This window comes from Paramisgurnus dabryanus, chromosome 8, assembly GCF_030506205.2.
Source record: "Paramisgurnus dabryanus chromosome 8, PD_genome_1.1, whole genome shotgun sequence".
NCBI classification, from domain to species: domain Eukaryota; kingdom Metazoa; phylum Chordata; class Actinopteri; order Cypriniformes; family Cobitidae; genus Paramisgurnus; species Paramisgurnus dabryanus.
Genome location: NC_133344.1, coordinates 24,714,903 through 24,739,380, shown reverse-complemented (window position 1 = coordinate 24,739,380; position 24,478 = coordinate 24,714,903). Strand labels below are relative to the sequence as shown.

General features: G+C 40.9%; 1 protein-coding gene across 10 annotated transcripts in view; it reads left to right on the top strand.

The window, feature by feature from the left end:
• The window catches only part of mark4b (MAP/microtubule affinity-regulating kinase 4b), a 79,139-nt gene that overhangs the window by 13,012 nt on the left and 41,649 nt on the right, over positions 1-24,478 (top strand). The gene's annotated exons all lie outside the window — the stretch shown is intronic.

The following is a 24,478-nucleotide window of genomic DNA, read 5'->3' as shown; positions in this document are numbered from 1 at the left end:
TTCAATGCTAAATCTAAAAATATACTGTTTTATAAAGACAGCACTGTTACAATCTCAGTAGGACAAACAAAAAAAAAATATTTTGTGATCCTGTTAACAGGAATAAAGGTAAACCTTGTTCATTTTTACCACTGAGAAGTGGCAGATTTTCAAGTCTTTCTTGCATAGAGCACAAAAGTCTAAACGTAAGCGAATTACATCTTTAGTCTTACGGATGCTCAGATCAGGATTTTTGCAGCCGATACCGATTACTGATTTGTTGTATTTGTGATCGGTCGATAGCAATTGTTCATGCTGATATGCAAGCTCTTTGATGATTGTAACTGTTAACATTTTTTCGAGATAAAGTAATACAACAGATGCTGCCTTTGTTATATTACTTGCGGTAATAAGGTATATTATTGTATGCCTTTAAAAAGGCTTATGTCTGTTAAAAGTAATGAAAATAATACACTTCACAGTCTTTACTGGAAAAATTAAATATACACGCATTTGTATGAAGTACAACAGTTCTTTAGTGAAGCGCAGAGAGTGATTTTATTGAGAGATGAATTGGGTTACTGTAGCTTAAAGACGTGAGCGAGATTGCTCTGTTCACGTGCACTGATGACAGGCTGCTGTGTGTGTGTAAGAGTGTACCCGGATAAGAGCAGCTGTGAGGAAAATTACATTTTAAACTGTCAAAATTTTAAAACGCATGCAAAAAAATTAAACTTTTGCATGAGGATGCAATTGTCTGCGATATATATGTGTTGCATACACTGTTTGATGGGGATGTAAAGACGCGTCGCGCTGTTAGGACTGAAGTGCGGAAATTTAAAAGTTGCGTTTTACTAGTCAGATATTGCTAGGTACTATATTCTCAAATTGGTGTAATAATCAAAGACTTTGCTGCTGTAACATGGCTGCAGCAGGCGTAGAGATATTGCACACTGCCCGAAAATAGTCCCCTGCCATTGAAAGTAACCAAGGGGACTATTTTCGGGCAGTGTGTAATATCACTACGCCTGCTGCAGCCATGTTACAGCAGCAAAGTCTTTGATTATTACGCCAGTTTAAGAGTATAGTATAGCAATATCTGCCTAGAAAATCGCAACTTTAAATTTTTCTTTGGTCTTTGTACACGATGTAACCACAGAAGCAGCAAGTTTTTAATAGGGAAAATATTGAAACTCTTTGGTTATTTTTAGCATGATGCTTATGGTCTAATCAGATTCAATGAATTATGCTAAGCTATGCTAAAAGTGCTAGCGCCAGACCCGGAGATCAGCTGAATGGATTCCAAAACGGTAAAAATCAAATGTTTAACTCCAGGCGAGCTGGAAACTGAGCATATTTTCAAAAAAGTGGAATGTCCCTTTAAATGGAGACACTTTGGAGAACTTTAGTATATCATGCTTTTTGTTAGGGGTGGGGCTGAAGGTGCTCTGTGATCTCTGCAGAGATAAATTATAGACACTGCAGTAGAAACACTTCTCTCTATCAGCCTTATTCCTTCAGCCACACCAGGTTACACCATCTCATCTGAATCCCAGAGCTGTGCCCTCTCGACAAAATATCTCTCTGCCTCTCCTTACATTTCATTAATGTCGCTCATGTATCTTTAAAGACAGCCAGTATCATTTCAGACACTCTCACCGATTTTTACATTCAATTGTCTTTCATTATTAGGACAAATGATGAGTGGGTGTATTTACTATATAAATGTTTCCACTTTAAATAAGTGATACATTTCAGTTTTGGCAAAAAACGTTTTAGATTTAGGTTTCAACAGCTAGAAATTATACTTCATAATGTGACCATGCACATAAACTGGGAGAGCGTTGTGTAAGCATTGCAAAGATTGTGGGTTTGACTTGAGGAACACACATACTGATAAGCTGTATACCCTTAATGCACAGTTGATCAGTTTTGATGTAAATAATCATCAGCATCTAATGCAAATAGTTACATTATGATTTTAAGGTCGTCCCATGTGACCTGTACATCAGATGTTCTAGATCGGACAGAGTAAAAAATTGTAATTGATTCCAGATTGATTAATTACTAATCTTGAGTATTGAGTGGGTGATACTCAGACCTGTATTTAATTTGAGACATGTTTAATGCAAAACAAAAGGTTTTGGTATTCCAATGTGACCACAGTATTGGTGATCTGCCAGCATCCTCGCTGTGCTCCGATCACCTCTCTGTTAAATCTTGTTCTGCGACGAAGGGGGCAGAGCACAATCAGCCGGCCATGAACTTTCCCAGCAGCTGGATTTAACTAAGGCCGGGAAAGACATGGAATTTGCCTTTGACGAGATGTGTGTGCGGTTTTGTGTGTGTATGTGAGGTTTGGGGGTCGTGATTGTGCTGGCGTGGGGCCCCATCATAAGAACACGGTGCAACTTTAATGAAAAACCTTCAGGGAGGCCAGCAGACTTGGGTGAAGACGGGTAGAGGGGGTTGGGTCCCTCATTCAACGGCGTTTCAGACAGAAGAACAATGGGGGCAACCGAACCCAGAGGGGGTGGGGCCCCAGGGGGGCGTAACACAGGAGCAGAGACCCTGAGAAAGCAAGCTAGTACAGAAGAGCGAAGTGTTTATAATAAGCAAAAAAGGCATAATGTACTGTAAGAATGATAATTTGTAGTATTGTTAGGTAATTCATACCATTGTGCAAGTATGTAGAAAATGAGATGTGGAAATAAATAGCTAATAATATATCAGAAAGAATGAATGGAGATAATATTAGAAATGCAGTCTCCTCCCTTTCCCCCATTGCAGGTTTGATATAATGGTCGTTTCCAAAGAGGATGGCATTTTCGATAACCTGAATGCTTTTAAAGAAATGCAAAGCCTTTTTAAAATAGGAATGATGTGAAAAATATATTTGTTATCCTGTCTGTGAAATGCAGACTAAAGTCTCATAATCTAATGATAAGATTAGGAGCATCAAAGTTTGATTTCAATCATTAATTTTTAATCTTATCAAAGTTATATTTACTGATCAACTGCTTTACTTAGGTCAGCTTGATCAATTATGAGATTATCTCTTCTTTTGGGAGAGTCGGGTGATGTGTAATCTGTTTTTGCCAGACGCATTGTGTAGCACAATCCCCCATGCACCTATTTTTAAAGGGGCCTATGGTGGGAAGCCTATCTCATGTTTTGTGCTATACAAGACAAGATACAATATAAAGAAAAATAACACCATAACACGCTAAAATATTCAGTCAGTAACCACTGTTGAAGCCTTTATCAGGAAAGCAGCAAGAAAACCACATCGGCATGCACCACAGCAACCAAAACGGCTTACAGACACTTAATCATCAATCTTACAGCTTATTCAATATTAGTAATGTTAGAAACATCGCCTCCACACAATCTATCCAGTTTCCTTAATAAAACCATGACACTTAGCTAACCGATATTGACATTAAGCCTCACCCACCCCTTGATAAGTCCTTTACAGAGAAAGTCACATAAGTTTAGGTGACATAAGGGTCAGCCGTAGAGTTTTAGACCAACATTCATAACCTACAATAATCTTGCAATTGAATTACCATAAGACATTGGATCCCAAACTGGGGGGCGCGATGTTGGTGCCAAGGGTGCACCAGTTTTATGACGTTTTATAAAAAACATTATCATAAATTCATTGCAATCAAACCTCAGAAAATATTGTATCATTTAAAATGTTTTGTTTAATTCAGATTTTACGTTTGAGAATGATTTATGTCATAAATTGGGGGGGGGCACCAAGGGATGAACCCTACACAAAAGGGGCACACTCCGAAAAGACTGACATAGATAATTAAATAATTTTTAGCTCAAAAATCGGAGGGAGCCAAAGGTTTTCTGTCTGGCACTTCCTGTCCTGACTCCTGATGTTCAGCCCCCCAGAGGCAGCTTTGACCTGAACTGTTGGTGTGTCCTGATGAGACCATCTGCTTTGGTCTCTGTGGTGATCTGGCTCTCAGTCGCTTACAGATCAATAGCATGGAAGTAGTGTGGGCAGAGATTGATGTCTGGGAGTGAAATCAGTATCAGTACTTGGAAATTGCAGTTTTTTCTTTGCTAACATCATGAATGACCTACACTGAATAGGCAACTAACATTTCATTTATCTGCAGTGTTGCACAGTAGTTAGTTTTTTGTTTTAACATCTGAACGGTACATTCTTTCAGGGCTCAGCTGGCTGTGCAACTGCTTGTGTTTGTGTATGTTTTAGGATTGAAAAAGGAATAAGGATCCTTAAGGTAAGAATGAGATTGTGTACCGAGAAAGACAGGCTGCTCCGGTCATGCCAGGTGTCATTGGATCACTGACAGTCATACTGAAATAACCTCCCTGTGGGAACAAAAATACATGGCAGGGATTAGTTGTATAGAGGCAGTGTTGTGAAATTATTTTAGAATTATTTTAGTCAGTATGATGAATTCACAGGCCGTCTTTCTGCCTACCTACATGGATACTTACAATGCCTATGCGTAGAATAATGCAAAACTTGTTTAGTTTTCTTAAGCAGGGTTCCCACGGGTCCTTGAAATCCTTGAAAGTTTGTGAAATCTGGGGGGGAAAATTCAAGGCTAAAATGTTTGCTTTAAATGCTTATATCTTCTGTATGCGAATGTTGATTCATACCAAAATGCTTTTTTGCATAGTTGTGTTTGACACATGAAAACGTCTCGATTTACGTATGTAACTGTCTCTTGAAAAGGGAACAATAAGCTTCGTCTCCCTTGCCATACTTCCTGCGTCCCTGTAACGCCATCTTTGGCAATATTTTAGATAGTGATATACTTCCTGGCTCCCGCGTCACCCTGTCTTTGTCGTTAAGCCTCACCAGTGGTTGAATTGATATACACATAGACACACTTACCCCTGGAGGCGTCCCCAAAGTGTCACCGCAGTGACACAGCACGAGTTCCCTCAAAAGGGAACTGTAACAATGTATCTTTAAAAGTAACACAATGTAACCTTGCTCTCACTTGAAATGTGGCCCCACATTTAGTTCCTGAATATGAGGGTATTGGACCTGGAAAGTCCTTGAAAGGTCCTTGAATTTGAAGTCAATTAAGGTGTGGGAACCCTGGGATGCAAAAAAAAAAGAATTTTTTTTAGCAAATAGTCAACCCTTAGGGGGTCAAACCAAATATTGTATTTCAGATATATTTTATATAAGTCTGCAGTTTGTAATATAGATTTTTAATTACTGATAAAGCTATTTTATGCATTCTAACTTATTAACATAGTTTAAGAGTTGGGTATCTTGTGTCAAGCACTTGGACGTATGACGGAGTATTTCTGTGCTGATGCACTTCTCCAGGGTTCATACTCCAGGAGCTTGGGTTTATTTGGAAAAAATCGCTACAGCTGATCTGTCTTTTATAAATCTGATAAAACTAAAGACTTTTTGGATATATGAAGGATGAAATACTACTCTGTAGGTACTCAAGATTAACATGAGATGAGCAGAAACAGCGCATGTTATGTGACCTTTAAAGAAATTATTTGTTTAATTGTTTATTCAAATAATGACATCTCAGTCAACAGCAAACTTTATAGTTAAACTAAGGTCACCAGCTACATATACAGGATCTATACTTTTAACTGTTAGCAAGGTGTAAGATTCAATTTATCGCCGTACTCTTTCTCCATACAGTTTAAATATGAAATTATGAAACGGCGATCGGAGGTGAAGGATCATTTTCATGCTAATATTGGTTGTCATAGCTATTATTTAATGTCAGAAGTGTTGCGTGGGTGTGTTTTGTTCTCTTGCTCAGACATGCAAAAATGTCAAGCCTTTGATTTGCATAATTCTCCCCCTCTTCACGAAGCAGTTGGAGATGGTGTGGAAAGAGGAAGGTCTGAACAGAACTAGACGTAAATGAAAAATGATTCAGTACCCAGTGGAATATGGAAGTCTTCGATAGGCTGAAGTCTGACTGATGAGGCGGATAAGGAAGAATGGATGTTACCAGACAGTTTTATGGATATGATAAAAGTAAAAACATTTTTTAGTTGGCAGGTGCATTGCCATAATGTGATAAGTTATAAAATCTCTTCTGCGTAAATTTAAGTTGTTCTAAGCAGACACGGCAAGATATTTGATTGTTGTGTTGTCATGCTGTGAAGCCCCGCCCACAGTAAAATCCCATTGCTCCAAAACCTCCTATAACACAGCTATATTTTACCATATTAAACCATGATTAAGTGACTGACCACATCTCAACCTTAAAAAAAATTAGATATGTACTAGCTGATTGTTTCCATGTGTTCTCGGCATGGTGCCTCACTGTAAACCCTTCCATAGCTTGGCTCTATTATTTGTCTTATCTTGTCCGTGCTTTACTTCATAGGCTTGATCATTCATAAATATATCAGAATAAGATTTGTTTTTTTGCTTTTGTGTTTTCTGGTTTTTCTTTGCAACACAAACACAGCCCTTATACACCAGCAACACAGTCACAGAGATACTTTTGGGAGAGGAACCCTCTTGCTTAAGAATAAAAAAGAAAACAACACAGGGAATCAACTTAAAGTTTGCTTAGCACTGTCTGGAATGGATTATGTGGGCTACATTCACATAAAGTTGTAGAATATGGATGTCAGTTTTACTTTAGAGTGTACAAATGGTTATGACTGTCTTAAATTGTTAGGACTTTAGGAAAAATTGCCTCCTTGCTGCACCCTAATTCACAAAGGCAAGCTTATACGGTAAAACTTTACAATAAGGTTGTATTTATTAACATTAGTTAATGCGTCAGCTAACATGAACTAACAATGAGCAATGCGTAATCATTTATTATCTTTGTTCATGTAAATTTAGCATTTACTAATATATTTGTAAACTCGCAAGTTGTATCTGTTAACATTAGTTAATGCACAATGAACTTAGGTGAACAATTATATTGGCATTAAAGTCACAATGGAATTGAAATTAAAAACTTTCTTTTTGGGAGGAATAATGTGGTATTTTTACATTTGACTTATCTGTGAGCTTCATTATTTAAAAAAAAATAATGTGCCCTCATATTGTTTAATCAAAAACGCTAATCTCCTCCCCTCCTCAAACGATCTCTCTTTATTTCCGGGTAACTGGGTATGGCAGGTTGCGGGCCTGGGAAAAGATTGTAGAGATTCGCAAATAGCAACATTACCCAACTTCCAATGATCTAATTAATTTACGATGGACGAATTCAAGTCCTTTTTTTTCTTATTTCAGAAGCAATTTCACCCAGATATATACGTCACGACAGGTAAAATAAGAGAAAAGCACTCCGACCTCGGTGCGCAGTAACATTATCACTCCTGACTACTTTCATCAAAATTACTATGCCCGAGGTCAAAGTGCAAACTAAGTGCTATTACATCATACAATAGTTTTTATCTGCTTAAAAAATGCCACGTTTTATTTTGTGCCATACTTACCCATGTAACTACTCATTTAACAGTCTTCAAATAGAGAAAACTTGGAAGTGTTTGGTGGTTTCTAAATTCATCCCTGTTTGGATCCTTAGTAATGAATGGGGCTACGCTAAATGCTAACACATTCACGATGCTCTATACAAATATTAAGTGCACGCATTGAAAAAAAGATAGGTGCATATTCATTTGTCTAAGATGAGGTAAGAACATAGTAAAATATTGAAAAAAGGTGGTGTTTTCCTTTATCGAACATTAAGAAAATTTATAAATAGTCTGTGTTAGCTTACTAATATTAACAAATAATACCTTATTGTAAAGTGTTATCTTTTATAATAATTCATAATCTGAGCCGGCAGGTTCAATTTTGCAGGTAACTTCAGTTTGACGTCATTTGGGTAAAGATTAGTATGTTAGTCACCTGCAATTTAGCTTGAAACCGAGATGGTGAAACCTTACTAATTGCAGTCTGAATAGAGAACAAAAGGGAACCTGACTGTAGAAACGGGAAGAAGAGGAGAAATGCAGCATGTCTGCATTAATGCTATCTAGAGAGAGAGAGAGAGAGTGTGTGAAAGCCGTGCGGGCGGTGGCAGGTTTTCCATCAGGTGCTGAGGGAGCGGTGCGGCGCTGCCAGACTGAGGGGGTGAGATAAGTCTCTGCCTTAATACCAGCTCACCATAGCAACGGTGACGTGAGGCCAAAGCCTGGGAAATGAACCAGGAAGTCCCGTCTTTGAGGAAAAGAGAGAGAGGAAAAAGATCCTGGTTTATCTGATTGTTAGCTTTAGAGATCAGGCGAATAGATGATATGCTGCTTTTCTTTGTAGTTCAATTGGACCTGGTCTCAAGAGGCTTTCATGTATTTGTGCGTGTGTCATGATGTTGTCTCGTATTATCCATGTGATTATTTACCTTTTATTTGACTATTGGCAAAAGCAAATGTTACATTTCTGTATTGCAAAAAGAACTAGATATGCAATTCCCAAGGAATTACCAGTGCATGAAAATGCAAAAAGCTGATTGATAGAAATGTAAAAGAAATTTAGTCTAGTAGTTTACCTGGCTGTTGACATGTTTTAGTGTGAAGCTAGCATGATTTAAAAAAGTTATCATGATGAAATATGATGCTAGCATGATTAGCATGATTCAGCATAACGTTAGCATGATGCTAGCATGATTAGCATGAAGCTAGCATGATTAGCATGAAGCTAGCATGATGTTAGCATGATTAGCATGAAGCTAGCATGATTTTAGCATGATTAGCATGAAGTTAGCATGATGCTAGCATGATTAGCATGAAGTTAGCATGATGTTAGCATGATTAGCATGAAGCTAGCATGATGCTAACATGATTAGCATAATGCTAGCATGATTAGCATGATGCTAGCATGAAGCTAGCACGATGCTAGCATGATTAGCATGAAGCTAGCACGATGCTAGCATGATTAGCATGAAGCTAGCACGATGCTAGCATGATTAGCATGAAGCTAGCACGATGCTAGCATGATTAGCATGAAGCAAGCACGATGCTAGCATGATTAGCATGAAGCTAGCACGATGCTAGCATGATTAGCATGAAGCTAGCATGATTAGCATGAAGCTAGCACGATGCTAGCATGATTAGCATGAAGCTAGCATGTTGCTAGCATGATTAGCATGAAGCTAGCACGATGCTAGCATGATTAGCATGAAGCTAGTACAATGTTATCATGATAAACACGAAGCTAGCATGATTAGCATGAAGCTAACATGATGCTAGCATGATTACCATGAAGCTAGCATGAAGCTAGCATGATGCTAGCATGATTAGCATGAAGCTAGCATGATGCTAGCATGATTACCATGAAGCTAGCATGAAGCTAGCATGATTAGCATGACGTTAGCATGATGCTAGCATGATTAGCATGAAGCTAGCATGAAGCTAGCATGATGCTAGCATGATTAGCATGAAGCTAGCATGATGCTAGCATGATTAACATGAAGTTAGCATGAAGCTAGCATGATTAGCATGAAGCTAGCATGATGCTATCATGATTAGCATGAAGCTAGCATGATGCTAACATGATTAGCATGAAGTTAGCATGATGTTAGCATGATTAGCATGAAGCTAGCATGATGTTAGCATGATTAGCATGAAGCTAGCACGATGCTAGCATGATTAGCATGAAGCTAGCACGATGCTAGCATGATTAGCATGAAGCTAGCACGATGTTAGCATGATTAGCATGAAGCCAGCACGATGCTAGCATGATTAGCATGAAGCTAGCACGATGCTAGTATGATTAGCATGAAGCTAGCATGATGTTATCATGATTAGCATAAAGCTAACATGATGTTAGTATGATTAGCATGAAGCTAGCATAATTTGCATGAAGCTAGCATGATGCTAACATGATTACCATGAAGTTAGCATGAATTTAGCATGAAATTAGCATGATCCTAGCATTATTAGCATGATGCTAGCATGATTAAGATGATGCTAGCATGATTAGCATGAAGCTAGCATGATTTAGCATGAAGCTAACAAGATTTAACATGAAGCTAGCATGATTTAACATTAAGTTAGCAAGATTTATTATAAAATTAGCATAAAGCTAGCATGAAACTAGCACGAAGCTAGCATGACTTAGCATGAAGCAAGCATGAAGCTAATATGACCCAAAGACCCAACCCCCATGTCTCTATGATGTCCGGATCCAGAGATATAAGTCTTTGTTTATTATGTTGCTAGGCTGCTCATATTTGGTTGCTAGGGGCGTGGCTTAATACCTCAATAAGGATGGTGAGAGACTGATTGGATGCCTGAGTAAAATGAGCCCACCCCCATGTCTCTGTGACACTGTGCTGCAAAGATATCCATCTGGGCATTTTATAATGGCAGTCTATGGGAGATGTTGCTAGGGTGCCCAAAATGGTTGCTAGGGGCGTGGCTTGATAGCTCAATAAGGATCCTAAGGGACTGATTGGATGCCTGAGTAAAATGAGCCCACCCCCATGTCTCTATGACACTGCGCTGCAAAGATATCCCATTCGGGACGTTTTTAGTTCCTTATATGGGCATGATTCCTGCCCCATTATAAGTCTATGGGGAAATTTGGGGACCTCTTACACCCCAGGGGTACAACTTTCACCCCATTGTGAGGTATGTTCTTACAGAGCCTGCCAGCCTCTTCAAATGTGGCAAGTCACAAGTTTCTGTGAAATTCTAGGTCTGAGCTACGACTCGTCAAAGTTTGTCTCCATGTTAAGTCAATGGGATTTTTCGGCTGCTTTTTCGCCCCTGGGGCGAAGACCGTACCCCCGATCGCTTATAAAAGTCATAGCCCACTATTCCCGAATAGTCCGCACGTTTGAGAGTTTGAATGAAGTTTCTAAGTTAAGCGGTTCGAGCCGTATTAATTGCCGAAATTTGGTTGGAAGAATAATAATAATAATAATAATAACTAGATATGCAATTCCCAAGGAATTACCAGTGCATGAAAATGCAAAAAGTTGATTGACAGAAATGTAAAAGAAATTTAGTCTAGTAGTTTACCTGGCTGTTGACATGTTTAAGTGTGAAGCTAGCATGATTTAAAAAAGTTATCATGATGAAATATGATGCTAGCATGATTAGCATGATTCAGCATGACGTTAGCATGATGCTAGCATGATGTTAGCATGATTAGCATGAAGCTAGCATGAAGCTAGCATGACTAGCATGAAGCTAGCATGATGCTAGCATGACTAGCATGAAGCTAGCATGATGCTAGCATGACTAGCATGACTAGCATGAAGCTAGCATGATGCTAGCATGACTAGCATGAAGCTAGCATGATGCTAGCATGAAGCTAGCATGCAGCTAGCATGATAAGCATGAAGCTAGCATGATGCTAGCATGATTAGCATGAAGCTAGCATGATGCTAGCATGATTAGCATGAAGCTAGCATGATGCTAGCATAAAGCTAGCATGATGCTAACATGATTAGCATGATGCTAACATGATTAGCATGATGCTAGCATGAAGCTAGCACGATGTTAGCATGATTAGCATGAAGCTAGCACGATGTTAGCATGATTAGCATGAAGCTAGCATGATTAGCATGAAGCTAGCACGATGTTAGCATGATTAGCATGAAGCTAGCACGATGTTAGCATGATTAGCATGAAGCTATCATGATTAGCATGAAGCTAACATGATGCTAGCATGATTAGCATGAAGCTAGCATGAAGCTAGCATGACTAGCATGAAGCTAGCACGATGTTATCATGATAAACACGAAGCTAGCATGATTAGCATGAAGCTAACATGATGTTAGCATGATTAGCATGAAGCTAGCATGAACCTAGCATGACTAGCATGAAGCTAGCACGATGCTAGCATGATTAGCATGAAGCTAGCACGATGCTAGCATGATTAGCATGAAGCTAGCACGATGCTAGCATGATTAGCATGAAGCTAGCACGATGCTAGCATGATTAGCATGAAGCTAGCACGATGCTAGCATGATAAACACGAAGCTAGCATGATTAGCATGAAGCTAGCATGATTAGCATGAAGCTAACATGATGCTAGCATGATTAGCATAAAGCTAGCATGAAGCTAGCATGACTAGCATGAAGCTAACATGATGCTAGCATGATTAGCATGAAGCTAGCATGATGCTAACATGATTAGCATGAAGCTAGCATGATGCTAACATGATTAGCATGATGCTAGCATGATTAGCATAATGCTAGCACGATGCTAGCATGATTAGCATGAAGCTAGCACGATGCTAACATGATTAGCATGATGCTAGCATGATTAGCATGAAGCTAGCATGATGCTAACATGATTAGCATGATGCTAGCATGATTAGCATGAAGCTAGCACGATGCTAGCATGATTAGCATGAAGCTAGCACGATGTTATCATGATAAACACGAAGCTAGCATGATTAGCATGAAGCTAACATGATGCAAGCATGATTACCATGAAGCTAGCATGAAGCTAGCATGACTAGCATGAAGCTAGCATAATGCTAGCATGATTAGCATGAAGCTACCATGATGCTAACATGATTAGCATGAAGCTAGCATGATGCTAACATGATTAGCATGATGTTAGCATGATTAGCATGATGCTAGCATGATTAGCATGAAGCTAGCACGATGCTAGCATGATTAGCATGAAGCTAGCACGATGCTAGCATGATTAGCATGAAGCTAGCACGATGCTAGTATGATTAGCATGAAGTTAGCATGATGTTATCATGATTAGCATAAAGCTAACATGATGTTAGTATGATTAGCATGAAGCTAGCATAATTTGCATGAAGCTAGCATGATGCTAGCATAATTTGCATGAAGCTAGCATGATGCTAGCATGATTACCATGAAGTTAGCATGAATTTAGCATGAAATTAGCATGATCCTAGCATTATTAGCATGATGCTAGCATGATTAAGATGATGCTAGCATGGTTAGCATGAAGCTAGCATGATTTAGCATGAAGCTAACAAGATTTAACATGAAGCTAACATGATTTAACATTAAGTTAGCAAGATTTATTATAAAATTAGCATAAAGCTAGCATGAAACTAGCACGAAGCTAGCATGACTTAGCATGAAGCAAGCATGAAGCTAATATGACCCAAAGACCCAACCCCCATGTCTCTATGATGTCCGGATCCAGAGATATAAGTCTTTGTTTATTATGTTGCTAGGCTGCTCATATTTGGTTGCTAGGGGCGTGGCTTAATACCTCAATAAGGATGGTGAGAGACTGATTGGATGCCTGAGTAAAATGAGCCCACCCCCATGTCTCTGTGACACTGTGCTGCAAAGATATCCATCTGGGCATTTTATAATGGCAGTCTATGGGAGATGTTGCTAGGGTGCCCAAAATGGTTGCTAGGGGCGTGGCTTGATAGCTCAATAAGGATCCTAAGGGACTGATTGGATGCCTGAGTAAAATGAGCCCACCCCCATGTCTCTATGACACTGCGCTGCAAAGATATCCCATCCGGGACGTTTTTAGTTCCTTATATGGGCATGATTCCTGCCCCATTATAAGTCTATGGGGAAATTTGGGGACCTCTTACACCCCAGGGGTACAGCTTACACCCCATTGTGAGGTATGTTCTTACAGAGCCTGCCAGCCTCTTCAAATGTGGCAAGTCACAAGTTTCTGTGAAATCCTAGGTCTGAGCTACGACTCGTCAAAGTTTGTCCCAATGTTAAGTCTATGGGATTTTTCGGCTGCTTTTTCGCCCCTGGGGCGAAGACCGTACCCCCGATCGCTTATAAAAGTCATAGCACACTATTCCCGAATAGTCCGCACGTTTGAGAGTTTGAATGAAGTTTCTAAGTTAACCGGTTCGAGCCGTATTAATTGCGGAAATTTGGTTGGAAGAATAATAATAATAATAATAATAATAATAATAAAAAGCCCAGTAAGAACAGTACAGCGCATTTTCAATGCACTGTAATAACTAGATATGCAATTCCCAAGGAATTACCAGTGCATGAAAATGCAAAAAGCTGATTGACAGAAATGTAAAAGAAATTTAGTCTAGTAGTTTACCTGGCTGTTGACATGTTTAAGTGTGAAGCTAGCATGATTTAAAAAAGTTATCATGATGAAATATGATGCTAACATGATTAGCATGATTCAGCATGACGTTAGCATGATGCTAGCATGATTAGCATGAAGCTAGCATGACTAGCATGAAGCTAGCATGATGCTAGCATGACTAGCATGAAGCTAACATGATGTTAGCATGATTAGCATGAAGCTAGCATGAAGCTAGCATGATTAGCATGAAGCTAGCATGATGCTAGCATGATTAGCATGAAGCTAGCATGATGTTAGCATGATTAGCATGAAGCTAGCATGATGCTAACATGATTAGCATGAAGTTAGCATGATGTTAGCATGATTAGCATGAAGCTAGCATGATGCTAACATGATTAGCACGATGCTAGCATGATTAGCATGAAGCTAGCACGATGCTAGCATGATTAGCATGAAGCTAGCACGATGCTAGCATGATAAGCATGAAGCTAGCACGTTGCTAGCATGATTAGCATGAAGCTAGCACGATGCTAGCATGATTAGCATGAAGCTAGCATAATGTTATCATGATAAACACGAAGCTAGCATGAAGCTAGCATGATTAGCACGAAGCTAGCATGATGCTAGCATGATGCTAGCATGATTAACACGAAGGTAGCATGAAGCTAGCATGATTAGCACGAAGCTAGCATGATTAGCATGAAGCTAGCATGATGTTAGCATGATTAGCACAAAGCTAGCATAAAGCTAGCATGATTAGCATGAAGCTAGCATGATGCTAGCATGATAATCACGAAGCTAGCATGATGCTAGCATGATTAGCACGAAGCTAGCATGATGCTAGCATGATTAGCACGAAGCTAGCATGATGCTAGCATGATTAGCACGAAGCTAGCATGATGTTAGCATGATTAGCATGAAGCTAGCATGATGCTAACATGATTAGCATGAAGTTAGCATGATGTTAGCATGATTAGCATGAAGCTAGCATGATGCTAACATGATTAGCACGATGCTAGCATGATTAGCATGAAGCTAGCACGATGCTAGCATGATTAGCATGAAGCTAGCACGATGCTAGCATGATAAGCATGAAGCTAGCACGTTGCTAGCATGATTAGCATGAAGCTAGCACGATGCTAGCATGATTAGCATGAAGCTAGCATAATGTTATCATGATAAACACGAAGCTAGCATGAAGCTAGCATGATTAGCACGAAGCTAGCATGATGCTAGCATGATGCTAGCATGATTAACACGAAGGTAGCATGAAGCTAGCATGATTAGCACGAAGCTAGCATGATTAGCATGAAGCTAGCATGATGTTAGCATGATTAGCACAAAGCTAGCATAAAGCTAGCATGATTAGCATGAAGCTAGCATGAAGCTAGCATGATGCTAGCATGATAATCACGAAGCTAGCATGATCCTAGCATGATTAGCACGAAGCTAGCATGATGCTAGCATGATTAGCACGAAGCTAGCATGATGCTAGCATGATTAGCACGAAGCTAGCATGATGATAGCATGATTAGCACGAAGCTAGCATGATGCTAGCATGATTAGCATGAAGCTAGTATGATTAACATGATGTTAGCATGAAGTTAGCATGATGTTAGCATGATTAGCATGAAGCTAGCATGATGTTAGCATGAAGCTAGCATGATGTTAGCATGATTACCATGAAGTTAGCATGAATTTAGCATGAAATTAACATGATGCTAGCATGATTAAGATGATGCTAGCATGATTAGCATGAAGCTAGCATGATTTAGCGTGAAGCTAACAAGATTTAACATGAAGTTAGCATGATTTAGCATCAAGTTAGCAAGATTTATTATGAAATTAGCATAAAGCTAGCATGAAACTAGCATGAAGCTAATATTACCCAAAGACCCAACCCCCATGTCTCTATGATGTTCGGATCCAGAGATATAAGGCTTTGTTTATTATGTTGCTAGGCTGCTCATATTTGGTTGCTAGGGGCGTGGCTTAATTCCTCAATAAGGATGGTGAGAGACAGATTGGATGCCTGAGTAAAATGAGCCCACCCCCATGTCTCTGTGACACTGTGCTGCAAAGATATCCATCTGGGCATTTTATAATGGCAGTCTATGGGAAATGTTGCTAGGGTGCCCAAAATGGTTGCTAGGGGCGTGGCTTAATAGCTCAATAAGGATCCTAAGGGACTGATTGGATGCCTGAGTAAAATGAGCCCACCCCCATGTCTCTACGACACTGTGCTGCAAAGATATCCCATCTGGGACGTTTTTATTTCCTTATATGGGCATGATTCCTGCCCCATTATAAGTCTATGGGGAAATTTGGGGGCCTCTTACACCCCAGAGGTACAACTTACACCCCATTGTGAGGTATGTTCTTACAGAGCCTGCCAGCCTCTTCAAATGTGGCAAGTCACAAGTTTCTGTGAAATTCTAGGTCTAAGCTACGACTCGTCAAAGTTTGTCTCCATGTTAAGTCAATGGGATTTTTCGGCTGCTTTGTCGCACCTGGGGCGAAGACCGTACCCCCGATCGCTTATAAAAGTCATAGCACACTATTCCCGAATAGTCCGCACGTTTGAGAGTTTGAATGAAGTTTCTAAGTTAAGCGGTTCGAGCCGTATTAATTGCGGAAATTTGGTTGGAAGAATAATAATAACTAGAAATGCAATTCCCAAGGAATTACCAGTGCATGAAAATGCAAAAAAGTTGATTGACAGAAATGTAAAAGAAACTTAGTCTAGTAGTTTACCTGGCTGTTTACATGTTTTAGTGTGAAGCTAGCATGATTTAAAAAAGTTATCATGATGAAATATGAAGCTAGCATGAGTTAACATGATTTACCATGAAGTTAACATGATTTATCATGAAGCTAGCATGATTTATCATGAAGCTAACATGATTTAACATGAAGCTAACATGATTTAACATGAAGCTAACATGACGTTAATATGATTTAGCATGATTTAGCATGAAGCTAGCATGATTTAGCATGAAGCTAGCATGAAGCTAGCATGATTTAACATGATGTTAGCACGATTTAGCATTAAACTAACATGAAGCTAGTAAGATTTAGCATGAAGTTAACATGATGCTAGCATGGTTAGCATTAAGCTAGCATGATGCTAACATGATTAGCATGAAGCTAGCATGATGCTAACATGATTAGCATGAGGCTAGCATGATGCTACCATGATTAGCTTGAAGCTATCATGAAGCTAGCATGATTAGCATGAAGCTAGCATGATGTTAGCATGATTAGCATGAAGCTAGCATGATGCTAGCATGATTAGCATGAAGCTAGCATGAAGCTAGCATGATTAGCATGATTAGCATGATGGTAGCATGATTATCATGAAGCTAGCATGATGCTAGCATGATTAGCATGAAGCTAGCATGAAGCTAGCATGATTAACATGAAGTTAGCATGAAGCTAGCATGATTAGCATGAAGCTAACATGATTAGCATGAAGCTAGCATGATGCTAGCATGATTAGCATGAAGCTAGCATGATGCTAGCATGATTAGCATGAAGCTAGCATGAAGCTAGCATGATTAGCATGAAGTTAGCATGATTAGCATGAAGCTAGCATGATGCTAGCATGATTAGCATGAAGCTAGCATGATGCTAGCATGATTAGCATGAAGCTAGCATGATGCTAGCATGATTAGCATGAAGCTAGCATGATGCTAGCATGATTAGCATTAAGCTAGCATGATGTTAGCATGATTAGCATGAAGCTAGCATGATTAGCATGAAGCTAGCATGATGCTAGCATGATCAGCACGAGGCTAACATGATGCTAGCATGATTAGCACGAAGCTAGCATGATGCTAGCATGATTAGCATGATGCTAGCATGATTAGCACGAAGTTAGCATGAAGCTAGCATGAAGCTAACATGATGCTAGCATGATTAGCATGAAGCTAGCATGATGCTAGCATAATTAGCACGAAGCTAGCATGAAGCTAGCATGATTAGCACGAAGCTAGCATGATGCTAGCATGATTAACACGAAGGTAGCATGAAGCTAGCATGATTAGCACGAAGCTAGCATGATTAGCATGAAGCTAGCATGATGCTAGCATGATTAGCACAAAGCTAGCATAAAGCTTGCATGATTAGCACGAAGCTAGCATGAAGCTAGCATGATTAGCACGAAGCTAGCATGATGCTAGCATGATTAGCACGAAGCTAGCATGATGTAAGCATGATTAGCACGAAGCTAGAATGATGCTAGCATGATAAGCACGAAGCTAGCATGATGCTAGCATGATAAGCACGAAGCTAGCATGATGTTAGCATGATTAGCACGAAGCTAGCATGATGTTAGCATGATTAGCACGAAGCTAGCATGATGATAGCATGATTAGCACAAAGCTAGCATGATGCTAGCATGATTAGCATGAAGCTAGTATGATTAACATGATGTTAGCATGATTAGCATGAAGTTAGCATGATGTTAGCATGATTAGCATGAAGCTAGCATGATGTTAGCATGAAGCTAGCATGATGTTAGTATGATTAGCATGAAGCTAGCATAATTTGCATGAAGCTAGCATGATGTTAGCATGATTAGCATGAAGTTAGCATGAATTTAGCATGAAATTAACATGATGCTAGCATGATTAAGATGATGCTAGCATGATTAGCATGAAGCTAGCATGATTTAGCGTGAAGCTAACAAGATTTAACATGAAGTTAGCATGATTTAGCATCAAGTTAGCAAGATTTATTATGAAATTAGCATAAAGCTAGCATGAAACTAGCATGAAGCTAGTATGACTTAGCATGAAGCTAGCATGAAGCTAATATGACCCAAAGACCCAACCCCCATGTCTCTATGATGTCCGGATCCAGAGATATAAGGCTTTGTTTATTATGTTGCTAGGCTGCTCATGTTTGGTTGCTAGGGGCGTGGCTTAATACCTCAATAAGGATGGTCAGAGACTGATTGGATGCCTGAGTAAAATGAGCCCACCCCCATGTCTCTGTGACACTGTGCTGCAAAGATATCCATCTGGGCATTTTATAATGGCAGTCTATGGGAAATGTTGCTAGGGTGCCCAAAATGGTTGCTAGGGGCGTGGCTTAATAGCTCAATAAGGATTCTAAGGGACTGATTGGATGCCTGAGTAAAATGAGCCCACCCCCATGTCTCTACGACACTGCGCTGCAAAGATATCCCATCTGGGACGTTTTTATTTCCTTATATGGGCATGATTCCTGCCCCATTATAAGTCTATGGGGAAATTTGGGGGCCTCTTACACCCCAGGGGTACAACTTACACCCCATTGTGAGGTATGTTCTTACAGAGCCTGCCAGCCTCTTCAAATGTGGCAAGTCACAAGTTTCTGTGAAATTCTAGGTCTGAGCTACGACTCGTCAAAGTTTGTCTCCATGTTAAGTCAATGGGATTTTTCGGCTGCTTTTTCGCCCCTGGGGCGAAGACCGTACCCCCGATCGCTTATAAAAGTCATAGCACACTATTCCAGAATAGTCCGCACGTTTGAGAGTTTGAATGAAGTTTCTAAGTTAAGCGGTTCGAGCCGTATTAATTGCGGAAATTTGGTTGGAAGAATAATAATAATAACTAGATAGGTACATTTCCTGAAGAAAATGTGAAGTGGTGCTTGCCGTGGCAAATTTCGGGGGACAATATATGATTATACTCCAAGCCAAAAGTAAAACAATTCAACCCACATGTCTCTACGATATTCTGATGCGAAGATATAAGGCTTTGTTTATCCGGTTGCTAGGGTACTGTATTTGGTTGCTAGGGAGAAAATTGGCATCCACTAGTGATTACCCTCCGAGTCACGAGTCAAACAGTCCAACCCCCGTGTCTCTACGATGTTCTGATGCGGAGATATAAGGCTTTGTTTACTCTGTTGCTAGGGTACTGTATTTGGTTGCTAGGGAAAAAATTGGCATCCACTAGTGATTACACTCCGAGATACGAGTCAAACGGTCCAACCCCCGTGTCTCTACGATGTTCTGATGCGGAGATATAAGGCTTTGTTTACTCTGTTGCTAGGGTACTGTATTTGGTTGCTAGGGAAAAAAATGGCATCCACTAGTGATTACCCTCCGAGTCACGAGTCAAACGGTCCAAACCCCGTGTCTCTACGATGTTCTGATGCTGAGATATAAGGCTTTGTTTACTCTGTTGCTAGGGTACTGTATTTGGTTGCTAGGGAAAAAAATGGCATCCACTAGTGATTACCCTCCGAGTCACGAGTCAAACGGTCCAACCCCCGTGTCTCTACGATGTTCTGATGCTGAGATATAAGGCTTTGTTTACTCTGTTGCTAGGGTACTGTATTTGGTTGCTAGGGAAAAAAATTGCATCCACTAGTGATTACCCTCCGAGTCATGAGTCAAACGGTCCAACCCCCATGTCTCTACGATGTTCTGATGTGGAGATATAAGGCTTTGTTTACTCTGTTGCTAGGGTACTGTATTTGGTTGCTAGGGGCGTGGCTTGGGAGTGGCCAATGATGTGCCCAGTGATTACACTCCGAGTCACAAGTAAAACGGTCCAACCCCCGTGTCTCTACGATGTTCTGATGTGGAGATATAAGGCTTTGTTTACTCTGTTGCTAGGGTACTGTATTTGGTTGCTAGGGGCGTGGCTTGGGAGTGGCCAATTATGTGCCCAGTGATTACACTCCGAGTCACAAGTAAAACGGTCCAACCCCCGTGTCTCTACGATGTTCTGATGCGGAGATATAAGGCTTTGTTTACTCTGTTGCTAGGGTACTGTATTTGGTTGCTAGGGGCGTGGCTTGGGAGTGGCCAATTATGTGCCCAGTGATTACACTCCGAGTCACAAGTAAAACGGTCCAACCCCCGTGTCTCTACGATGTTCTGATGCGGAGATATAAGGCTTTGTTTACTCTGTTGCTAGGGTACTGTATTTGGTTGCTAGGGGCGTGGCTTGGGAGTGGCCAATGATGTGTCCAGTGATTACACTCCGAGTCACAAGTAAAACGGTCCAAACCCCGTGTCTCTACGATGTTCTGATGCGGAGATATAAGGCTTTGTTTATTCGGTTGCTAGGGTGCTCAAATTTGGTTGCTAGGGGCGTGGCTTGGGAGTGGCCAATGATGTGCCCAATTGTTACACCCCTAGTCACAAGTAAAACGGTCCAACCCCCGTGTCTCTACGATGTTCTGATGCCGAGATATAACTGTTTGTATTTTATGTTGCTAGGGTGCTCAAAAGTGGTTGCTAGGGGCGTGGCTTAGTAAGTCTGTAAGGATCCTGAGAGACTGATTGGATGCCTGAGTAAAATGAGCCCACCCCCATGTCTCTATGACACTGTGGTGCAAAGATATCCATCCAGGCATTTTATAATGGCAGTCTATGGTATAGGTTGCTAGGGTGCCCAAAATGGTTGCTATGGTAACCTTACACCCCATTGTGGGGGACGTCCTGACAGAGTCTAGCACCCTCTTCAAATTTAGTAACCCACATGTTTCTATGAAATCCTGGCTCGGACCTATGACCCGTCAAAATTTTTGCAATGGTAAGTCTATGGGATTTTGCCCCATTGACTTTTCATTGGGGCACTTTTGGGCACCTCTTACACCCCAGGGGTACAACTTACACCCCATTGTGATCCATGTTCTTAAAGAGCCTACCACCCTCTTCAAATGTTATAACCCACATGTTTCTACAAAATCCTCGAGCGGAGCTATGACTCGTCAAAGTTGGGCGCAATGTTAAGTCAATGGGATTTTTTGGGTGGTTTTTCGCCCCCCTTTCGGAAATCCTGCACCCGATCGCTTATAAAAGTCATAGCAGTCCTCTCCTCAATAAGCCGGTCGATTTGAGCCCTAATTTATGGTTCTACGACAAAGCGTGCGGGACGAGTTACGCGCCAAAAAAGTGTCCAGAAAAAGAAGAATAATAATAATAACTAGATAGGTACATTTCCTGAAGAAAATGTGAGTGGTGCTTGCCGTGGCAAGTTTCGGGGGACAATTTATGATTATACTCCAAGCCAAAAGTAAAATGGTCCAACCCCCATGTCTCTACGATGTTCTGATGCGGAGATATAAGGCTTTGTTTACTCTGTTGCTAGGGTACTGTATTTGGTTGCTAGGGGAAAAAATGGCATCCACTAGTGATTACCCTCCGAGTCATGAGTCAAACGGTCCAACCCCCATGTCTCTACGATGTTCTGATGTGGAGATATAAGGCTTTGTTTACTCTGTTGCTAGGGTACTGTATTTGGTTGCTAGGGGCGTGGCTTGGGAGTGGCCAATGATGTGCCCAGTGATTACACTCCTAGTCACAAGTAAAACGGTCCAACCCCCGTGTCTTTACGATGTTCTGAAGCGGAGATATGAGGCTTTGTTTACTCTGTTGCTAGGGTACTGTATTTGGTTGCTAGGGGCGTGGCTTGGGAGTGGCCAATTATGTGCCCAGTGATTACACTCCGAGTCACAAGTAAAACGGTCTAACCCCCGTGTCTCTACGATGTTCTGATGCGGAGATATAAGGCTTTGTTTACTCTGTTGCTAGGGTACTGTATTTGGTTGCTAGGGGCGTGGCTTGGGAGTGGCCAATGATGTGCCCAGTGATTACACTCCGAGTCACAAGTAAAACGGTCCAAACCCCGTGTCTCTACGATGTTCTGATGCGGAGATATAAGGCTTTGTTTATTCGGTTGCTAGGGTGCTCAAATTTGGTTGCTAGGGGCGTGGCTTGGGAGTGGCCAATGATGTGCCCAATTGTTACACCCCTAGTCACAAGTAAAACGGTCCAACCCCCGTGTCTCTACGATGTTCTGATGCCGAGATATAACTGTTTGTATTTTATGTTGCTAGGGTGCTCAAAAGTGGTTGCTAGGGGCGTGGCTTAGTAAGTCTGTAAGGATCCTGAGAGACTGATTGGATGCCTGAGTAAAATGAGCCCACCCCCATGTCTCTATGACACTGTGGTGCAAAGATATCCATCCGGGCATTTTATAATGGCAGTCTATGGTATAGGTTGCTAGGGTGCCCAAAATGGTTGCTATGGTAACCTTACACCCCATTGTGGGGGACGTCCTGACAGAGTCTAGCACCCTCTTCAAATTTAGTAACCCACATGTTTCTATGAAATCCTGGCTCGTACCTATGACCCGTCAAAATTTTTGCAATGGTAAGTCTATGGGATTTTGCCCCATTGACTTTTCATTGGGGCACTTTTGGGCACCTCTTACACCCCAGGGGTACAACTTACACCCCATAGTGATCCATGTTCTTACAGAGCCTACCACCCTCTTCAAATGTTGTAACCCACATGTTTCTACAAAATCCTCGAGCGGAGCTATGACTCGTCAAAGTTGGGCGCAATGTTAAGTCAATGGGATTTTTTGGGTGGTTTTTCGCCCCCCTTTCGGAAATCCTGCACCCGATCGCTTATAAAAGTCATAGCACACCTCTCCTCAATAAGCCGGTCGATTTGAGCCCTAATTTATGGGTCTACGACAAAGCGTGCGGGACGAGTTACGCGCCGAAAAAGTGTCCAGAAAAAGAAGAATAATAATAATAACTAGATAGGTACATTTCCTGAAGAAAATGTGAGTGGTGCTTGCCGTGGCAAATTTCGGGGGATAATTTATGATTATACTCCAAGCCAAAAGTAAAACGGTCCAACCCCTGTGTCTCTACGGTGTTCTGATGCAGAGATATAAGGCTTTGTTTACTCTGTTGCTAGGGTACTGTATTTGGTTGCTAGGGAAAAAATTGGCATCCACTAGTGATTACACTCCGAGTCACGAGTCAAACTGTCCAAACCCCATGTCTCTACGATGTTCTGATGCGGAGATATAAGGCTTTGTTTACTCTGTTGCTAGGGTACTGTATTTGGTTGCTAGGGAAAAAAATGGCATCCACTAGTGATTACCCTCCGAGTCATGAGTCAAACGGTCCAACCCCCGTGTCTCTACGATGTTCTGATGCGGAGATATAAGGCTTTGTTTACTCTGTTGCTAGGGTACTGTATTTGGTTGCTAGGGAAAAAAATGGCATCCACTAGTGATTACCCTCCGAGTCATGAGTCAAACGGTCCAACCCCCGTGTCTCTACGATGTTCTGATGCGGAGATATAAGGCTTTGTTTACTCTGTTGCTAGGGTACTGTATTTGGTTGCTAGGGAAAAAAATGGGATCCACTAGTGATTACCCTCCGAGTCACGAGTCAAACGGTCCAAACCCCATGTCTCTACGATGTTCTGATGCGGAGATATAAGGCTTTGTTTACTCTGTTGCTAGGGTACTGTATTTGGTTGCTAGGGAAAAAAATGGCATCCACTAGTGATTACCCTCCGAGTCATGAGTCAAACGGTCCAACCCCCGTGTCTCTACGATGTTCTGATGCGGAGATATAAGGCTTTGTTTACTCTGTTGCTAGGGTACTGTATTTGGTTGCTAAGGGAAAAAATGGCATCCACTAGTGATTACCCTCCGAGTCACGAGTCAAACGATCCAACCCCCGTGTCTCTACGATGTTCTGATGCGGAGA